An 8,163-nucleotide genomic window follows, 5' to 3' on the forward strand; every position below is an offset into this window, starting at 1 on the left:
CATTTTTTTCATTAATTTCTTTGATATTCTTGACCTTTTGCTCTTCCAGATAAATTTTGTAATTATTTTTCTACTTCTATAAAATAACTTTTGTGTAATTTGGTATGGCACTGAATAGGTAAATTAATTTGAGCAGAATTGTCATTTTAATAATATCGGCTTGGCCTACCCATGAGCAATTATTATTTTTCTAGTTGTTTAGATCTGACTTTATTTGTATGAAAAGCATTTTGTAACTGTGTTCATATATTTCCTTGTTTTCTGACATTTTGTTATTCATGTTCTCACCCTTCTCCTTCTCCTATCCCCTACCTAAGATAACATATAGATAATACATGTGCTATCAAGCAATGCATATTTCCATTTTTGTCAAGTTATGAAAGAAGATGCATATTGCACATACAAGAAAAAACTCACAAAGGAATAAAGTGAAGAATGGGATGTTTTAATCTTCAGTATCCTGGCAGGTATTTCATAATATCTACAGTTACTTTAAATGGGATTTCTCTTTCTATCGCTTGCTTTTGGACTTTGTTAAGAGCACATAGAGATGTTGATGATTTGTGTGAGTTTATTTTGCTAAAGTTATAAATTGTTTTAATTAGGATTTTTATTAATTCTCTAATTCTATCATATCATCTGCAAAGAGTGATAGCTTTGTTTCATCATTGTCTATTCTAATTCCTTCAATTTTTATCTCTTCTCTTACTGCTAGGATTAGCATTTCTAACACAAGATAATAGTGGTGAAAACGGCATCTTTGCTTCATCCTTGACCTTATTGAGAATGGATGTAGCTTATCCTCATTACAGATAATGTTTACCAATGGTTTTAGATAGATGCTATTTATCCTTTTAAAGAAAGTTCAATTTATTCCAGTGTTCGCTAGGGTTTTTTAATAGGAATGAGTGTTGTATTTTGTCAAAGCTTTTTCTGGATAAATTGAAGTGATCATATGGTTTCTGTTGGTTTGAGTATTGATATGATCAATTATGTTGATAATTTTCCTAATATTGAACCATCTCCCTGCATTCATGGTATAACACCCATCTGGTCATAGTGTTTGATCCTTATGATATATTGCTGTAATCTCCTTGCTAATATTTTATTTAAAATTTTTGCATCAGTATTCATTAGGAACATTGGTCTATAGTTTTTTCTTTGTCTTTGCTCTTCCTGATTTAGGTATCAGCACCATATTTGTTTTTTTAAGGAGAATTTGTTAGAATTCCTTATCCACTTATTTTTCCAAATAGTTTATATAGTGTTAGAGTTAATCATTCTTTGTTATTTGGTAGAATTCACTTGTGAATCCATCTAGCCTGAGGATTTTTTCTTAGGGAATTCAATAATGGCTTGTTCAAAGTTGTTTGGTTGTTGTTGTTTCTGAGAGAGGGGTGCTTAAATATTCTATTTCCTTTTCTGTTAATTTGAACAACTTATATTTTTAAAATATTCATCTATTTTGCTTAGATTATCAGATTTACTGGTATATAATTGGGCTAAATAACTCCAAATAATGGCTCTGATTTCTTATTCGTTAATAGCAAATCCATCTTTTTTATTTCTGATCCTGGTAATTTGGTTTTCTTTCTTTTAAAAATAAAATTAACCAATGCTATATTTATTTTTTTTGTTTTCCCCCTCATAAATCAGCTCCTTGTCTTATTAATTAGCTCAATGATTTTCTTACTTTCAATTTTATTTGATTTTCAGGATTTCCAATTTAGTGTTTAATTGGAGATTTTGTTTCTTTTTAGTTGCATGCCCAATTCATTGATCTGCTATTTATTTATGTTATTGATATATGCATTTAGAGATATAAATTTCCCCCTAACTACTGTTTTTGGCTGCATCCCATAAATTTTGGTATATTGTCCCCTTGTCATTCTCTTTAATAAAATTATTTACTTTTTTCTGATTTTTTCTTAGACCCATTCATTCTTTAGGATAAGATTATTTAATTTCCAATTAAATTTAATCTTTCTTTCTGCAACCCTTTGTTTAATATCACTTATGCAATTTTTATTCATTATGGTCTGAGAAGGATACATTTAATAAATCTGCTTTTCTGCATTTGGTTGTACAGCTTTTATTCTCTATCACATGGTCAGTTTTTCTAAAGATGAAGGAAAAGGTATATTCTTTTCCATTCCCATTTAGTTTTTTTTTTCTAGAGTTCTATCCCATGCAACTTTTCTAAAAGTTTATTCACCTTAACTTCTTATTTATTTATTTTTTGGCTGGATATATCTAGTTCGAAGAGGGGAAGGTTGGGGTCTCCACTGTTATAGTTTTATTATTTCCCCCTATAACTTATGTAACTTCTTTAGGAATTCGGATGCTATGCCATTTCATGCATATATGTTTAGTATTGACATTACTTCATTATATATAGTACTTTTTATGAAGATGTAATTTCCTTCCTTATCTTTTTAAAATTGGATCACTCTTTACATTTGCTTTATCTGAGATTATGGTGCTATTCCTGCCTTTTTTTCCCCTTCAACTGAAGCATAATAGATTCTGTTCCAGACTCTTACCTTTACTCAGAATGTATCTTTTTGCTTTAAATGTTTTTCTTATAGATAGCATATTGTAAGATTCTGGTTTTTAATCCACTTTGCTTTACTTTTTTATTTTATTGGTGAACTTATGTAACATGCATGATCTTAAGTGGGGTGAATTGCCTCACAGAATTTCACAGTACCCCCCAAAACTCCAGGAGAGGGGGAAGTTGGGGCAGTTAAGAATGTGGGTATAAAAAAGTACACCCAGCTTGTCAAGGACTCTCTTTGGGGGAGCTAGGTGGCTTGAGTGGGTTAGGATTTTACTTCTCTGCTAGCTTATCTCTGACCTCAGGGAGCAGGGTGATTCTTTGCTGTTTATTCCATACAGACTAAACTAGGCTGTGAGCACTGTGAAAATACCTATATACAGTATCCCAGCTAATCTTTAAACAATATAGATCTACAATCAAGATTACCTTCACCATCTTAACTAGATAACATTAGATTTAAGACAAAGTTTAGTTTGTGAGGGAGTTAGGGGAATAAGTTACTCAGAGGCATTCCCCTTTGGGGGATTGCTATTTCTAACAAGTATCCTTAAGATACTAGATAGTTTTACATTACCCTCCATCCTAAAAATTATCCCTCCTTCCCTGTTTTCCTGAATTAATAAATCCCTTCCTTTGTTAAGTTTGTGGGTTGTGTGAAGTTATATTTATAGGCTTTACCAACCCAATCCATACATTACCAGAGCCAAATCTTCATCCAGGCAAGCTCTGAGCATAGCTGTGATCCAGAGGGCAAGGCAGTTGTTTGAAGTCATCCTGAGCACTTTATCTACCTGGGGCTTTGGAATAATCTTCCTACAGTGGAAGCTACTAATTTCTGTGGGATAATTCCTTGTCTGTCAGCCAGTTTAGCCCTGGGATAACCAAGTCCAGATAGCCTCCATTCCTGGTCTACAAGGGTTTCTGTTATAACGGTTATTCTGAGCAAACAGCTGCCTCAGGAGGGGGAGGAGAAAGAATTCTAACTACTCACTCCCCTACCCCCTGCTATTGCTAACAGCTTGATCCTTGTTGTGACACCATTGCCAACTGGACCCATCTTTATGCTTATGCCATTTACACTCACAGTTATGATTACTGTGTGGTTTTCTTCCCCCCCCCCCCCCCATTTATCCTACTCTCTCTCCTTCTGGTCTTTCCCTATTTAGAAATGTTTTGCTTCTGACCACCACCTCCCCTAGTTCACCCTCCCTTTTGTCCACACCATACCCTTCTCAAGTCCCCTTCCCCTCCTATTTCCTTATAGAATGAGATAGTTTTCCAAAGCTGACAGTGTGAGTGCTATTCCTTCTTTGGGCCAATTATGATGAGAGTAAGGTTCAAGTATTGCCCAAATATCCTCCTCTCACCTCCACAGCTTCCCCTCCACTTCACTGACTCTCACACCTCTTCAAGTGAGATAATTTACTCTCATCTATCTTTATGTTTTTCTTCTCCTTCCTCTTTCTCATCTCTTAATTTTATTTATTGGATATCATCCCATCATATTTAACTTACTTCTTGCCCTTAATGTATACTCCTTCTTTCTGCCCTGGTAGTGATAAAATTAAGTACCTTAAGTACCTTACTATATCTCAAGTATCATAGATGTCTTAGGTATCTTAATTATCACCTTTTCATGTAAGAATGCAATCAGTTTAACCTTATTGAATGCCTTGAGTTTTCTCATTTCCTTTTAACTTTTTATGCTTCTCTTAACTATAACATCTGATCAACAAATTTCCTATTCAGTTCTGGTATCTTCATCAGGAATTCTTGAAAGTCCTTATTTCATTAAATATTCATTACGCCCCCCAGAGGATTATGCCCATTTTTGCTAGATATGATTTTTCATTGTAATCCCAGATCCTTTGCCATCTAGAATATCATATACCAAGTCTTCTGGTCCTTTAAAGTAGAAACTGCTAGCTCCTGTATAAAATAGACTGTGGCTCTACAATATTTTAATTGTGGGTTTTTTTTGGTGGGGTGCTATTTGCAGTATTTTCTCCTTGGCCTAGGAGCTCTGGAATTTAGCTATAATAGTCCTGGGAGTTTTTTTTTCCTTGGGATCACTTTCAAAATTTGAGCAGTAGATTCTTTCAATTTCCATTTCTCTCTCTTGCTTATGAATATCAGGGCATTTTCCCTGATAATTTTTTTGTAACATAGTGTCCAAGCTCTTTTTTTGATTATGGTTTTCAGTCAGTCCAATGATTCTTAGATGATCTCTCCTGGATCTATTTTCCAAGTCAGTTGTTTTTCCATTGAGATAGTTCAAATTGTCTTCTATTTTTTCATTTCTTGATGTTATTTTATTGTTTACCAATATCTCATGGAGTCATTAGTTTTAATTTATCCATTTCTAATCTTTAAAGAATTATATTTTCCTTGAGCTTTTGTACTTCCTTTTTCCATTTTACCAATTCTACTTTTTAAGAAGTTTTCTTCAGTGGATTTCTGTATATCTTTAGCCTTTTTCTCATTTCTTTTCCCAATTTTTCTTCTTCATCTCTTATTTGATTTTTGATCTCCATTTTGAGCTCTTCCAGGAGTTCTTTTTGGACCTGACACACTTTCACACTTTCCTTTGAGGATTCACATGTTTCTGTTTTGACCTTGTTGTCCTCTTTTTATGTATTTTGATCTTCTGCTCATCTCCAGGCCTCCAGGAGCTAAAACCTTAGACTCATAACAACCTAGAGGAGACTTCAGAGATCACCTTGTCAAACCCCTTCATTTTGGAGATGAGGAAAATGATAGCTAGAAAGAATGAGTGGCCAGCCCAAAGTCAACTCAGAGGAAGGATTTGAATTCAGGTCCCCTGATGCTAGCTGGCGCTTTTTCCATTATTCCAGGTTTGGCTCCTCTCTTTAATCATTCTCTATTGCTCCAGATTCTCCCTTGAGTCAGACTCCCTCCAAAGACATAAACAGTCTGCCTTTCCTCAAAGTCCTCACTGTAGAAGGTAGAAATTTTTCATAGAAGTGGATCTGGAGTTCTTGGACTGGAAATTCAATTCCAACTCTCTGCCAGATGAGGAGAAAGAGGAGGAAGGGGTGGTGGGGAAGGAAGTGGAGTGAGAATGAGGGGAAAGGAATAAGAAGTGAGATAGAAGAGAGGGAAGGCCAAGAGGAGTCATGGAAGGAGGGGAGGAAGGGAGCAAAGTCCGCTGCCCTATTCAAAAGAGCCAGAGGCAGGGGTGGCTAGGCACCCTCCCACCCGCAATATGGAACTAACAGTGGCCGATTTTGTGTGGAAACACCTGCTCCACCCCCTAAAGTGTCTGGAAACAGTAGCAACAACCACAGGAGCTTCAGCTTCGCCTTCCCCGCACCTTCTCCCCTCTACATCTCAGGTAGTGAAACAGCTTCAGCTGGCTAAGCTGCCCCAACTGCCTGAGCGGCTGCAGGGACGTCTAGGCAGAGCAGGGAATCCCAGGCTCTAACCCCGATCCTCTGATTGCAACTCCAACCCCGACCTTGAATTTGCCTCCGCCTCCGACCTTCTGACTCTATCCCAACTACTCCGACTCCAACGCTAACTCCGACTCTGCTTGCGCCTCAAACTTGTACCCTGTGACTCTAATCCTCTCAAGTCGAGGAGCTGTCCCTGCTGACCTGTGGGGGGACCTCGTATCCAGACCCTCTTCTCTGTCTTCTTTGGCTTGGTCTTTGCTTTCAGCCGACTGGTCTTTAACTTCCTCCAGCTGTACCCACCCCTCCCCTTTCTCTGGCTTCTCAACAAGAAGTTTTCCCCAAAACTCGACTGTCCCTTTGCCTATTCGTTCTGGAGCCTATTAGCCATGCTCTTGGAATGGTGGTGGGACTCAGAATGCACCCTATTTTCAGATCAGGATGCAGCAGACAAGGTAGGAAAAGAGCAAGCCAATGTCATCTTCAACGACCCCTTGGAAATTGACCGCATGGGAGCGTTTGGGGATTCTGGGGAGCAGCAGGAGCCTAATGAAAAAGTCGCTGCTATACCTGGGATTGGCTGGATGTTGTGCTCTCTGGAAAACAAAAGAAAATGGGGAGAGGACAAGCAGGCTCTCCTTGAAGGCTTGAACGGTTTGGCTGACTACCCACAGGCTTTGTGCTTTACCGTGCTATTTGAAGGCACTCACTTTATGGAGGCAAAGCATCCATTGGGAGCTGGCTGAATCTAAGGGACTGTCCAAGCTCAAATACCACCTACTGCCTAGAACCAAAGGCTTCCCCACTGTGGTCCAAGGTCTCCAGGGAAAAGCCTCTGTCATTTAGGATGTTACACTAAATTTCAGTGGATACCAGAATCCATCTTTACTAGGGCTCCTTTGGAGAGAGAAGTATAAAGCAGATATGTACTATAGGAGAATTCCTTTGGAAGAAATCCCCCTGGATGGGTGAAAATGGAATAGTCAAGTGGCTTTACAAACTCCATCAGGAGAGGGATGCTTTACAGGAACTTTACAATCAGACAGGAATATTTCCAGGGAAGCTGATTAGACGTGGCAGAAGACCATGGAATCTCCTGAATTTCTTGTCTTGTCTTGCTATTTTTTCTCTTCAAGTTGGCATTTGGCATTTTTCTAAGTGGATTCCCCTTGCTGATGCATTTGGTGGATTTTTTTTTTTAACCCTTGTACTTCGGTGTATTGTCTCATAGGTGGAAGAGTGGTAAGGGTGGGCAATGGGGGTCAAGTGACTTGCCCAGGGTCACACAGCTGGGAAGTGGCTGAGGCCTGGTTTGAACCTAGGACCTCCTGTCTCTAGGCCTGACTCTCACTCCACTGAGCTACCCAGCTGCCCCCTATTTGGTGGATTTTTTGTGGGAAAGTTTTTTGGAATTCAGAGACTGATAGGAATAACTGAAATAGAAAAAGATTCTACTTATGGAAACCATGAATTCAAGGAAAAGGGGTAATTAAAGTTGCTGCTGATTGAACACATTTAATCAGATGAGGGTACTCTTAAGGGAAAAAACAGGGGAGTTAACTTAAATATTACATATGGGTTCAGAAGGGTGAGTAGGAGACAGGAATGGACAATAGGTGGGGACTTAACAAGTTAGGGAAACTGGGTTTAGCTGTTAGGGGAAAAGACTGTTGATAGGAGTGACAGTTGGGCCCTAACTGTCACCCTGCTCCACCTAGACAAGGGATAAACACAAAGTATAATAAATACACACACTATGGGAACTTTAAGGTGCGAAGAAAACAAACAGGGAAACAGTTTAATTGTTTTTTGAGAGGATAGGAGAGAGGGTGAGGTGAAACTATGTCTAACTGCCCAGGACTGGAGTCAAAAGGGTAAGTTCCTTAGCTAACCTAGCTTCTGCCAGGTTTGACAGCTTGGCTAAGAACCTGAGGAAGAGGGCTTGGGTTTGGGTTCTCACAACTGATCCAGAGATGTGTTCAGGATATTAGGAACCAACTCCTCCACAGCTGACGATCCAAAAGTAACCAGGTAGGGAGAGATGTTTGCAAACTGTCCACCAGAACACAGGCCTTTTCCCTACTCCAAGTTGACTTGCAGGATGATATCTTCAGCCTTTACAACCTTCACCAATCTCCAAGATCCCAGGTCACATAGGGACTGCTGATTGCATTTCTGTTCCAAACCCCT

At 38.6% G+C, this 8,163-nt stretch overlaps 1 pseudogene; it reads left to right on the plus strand.

The window, feature by feature from the left end:
• Positions 1–6,293: 6,293 nt before the first annotated feature.
• On the plus strand, positions 6,294–7,175 carry LOC123249741 (annotated as a pseudogene).
• The last annotated feature ends 988 nt before the right edge of the window (positions 7,176–8,163 follow it).

Source organism: Gracilinanus agilis, chromosome 5 (assembly GCF_016433145.1).
Source record: "Gracilinanus agilis isolate LMUSP501 chromosome 5, AgileGrace, whole genome shotgun sequence".
In the NCBI taxonomy this organism is placed as follows: Eukaryota; Metazoa; Chordata; class Mammalia; order Didelphimorphia; family Didelphidae; genus Gracilinanus; species Gracilinanus agilis.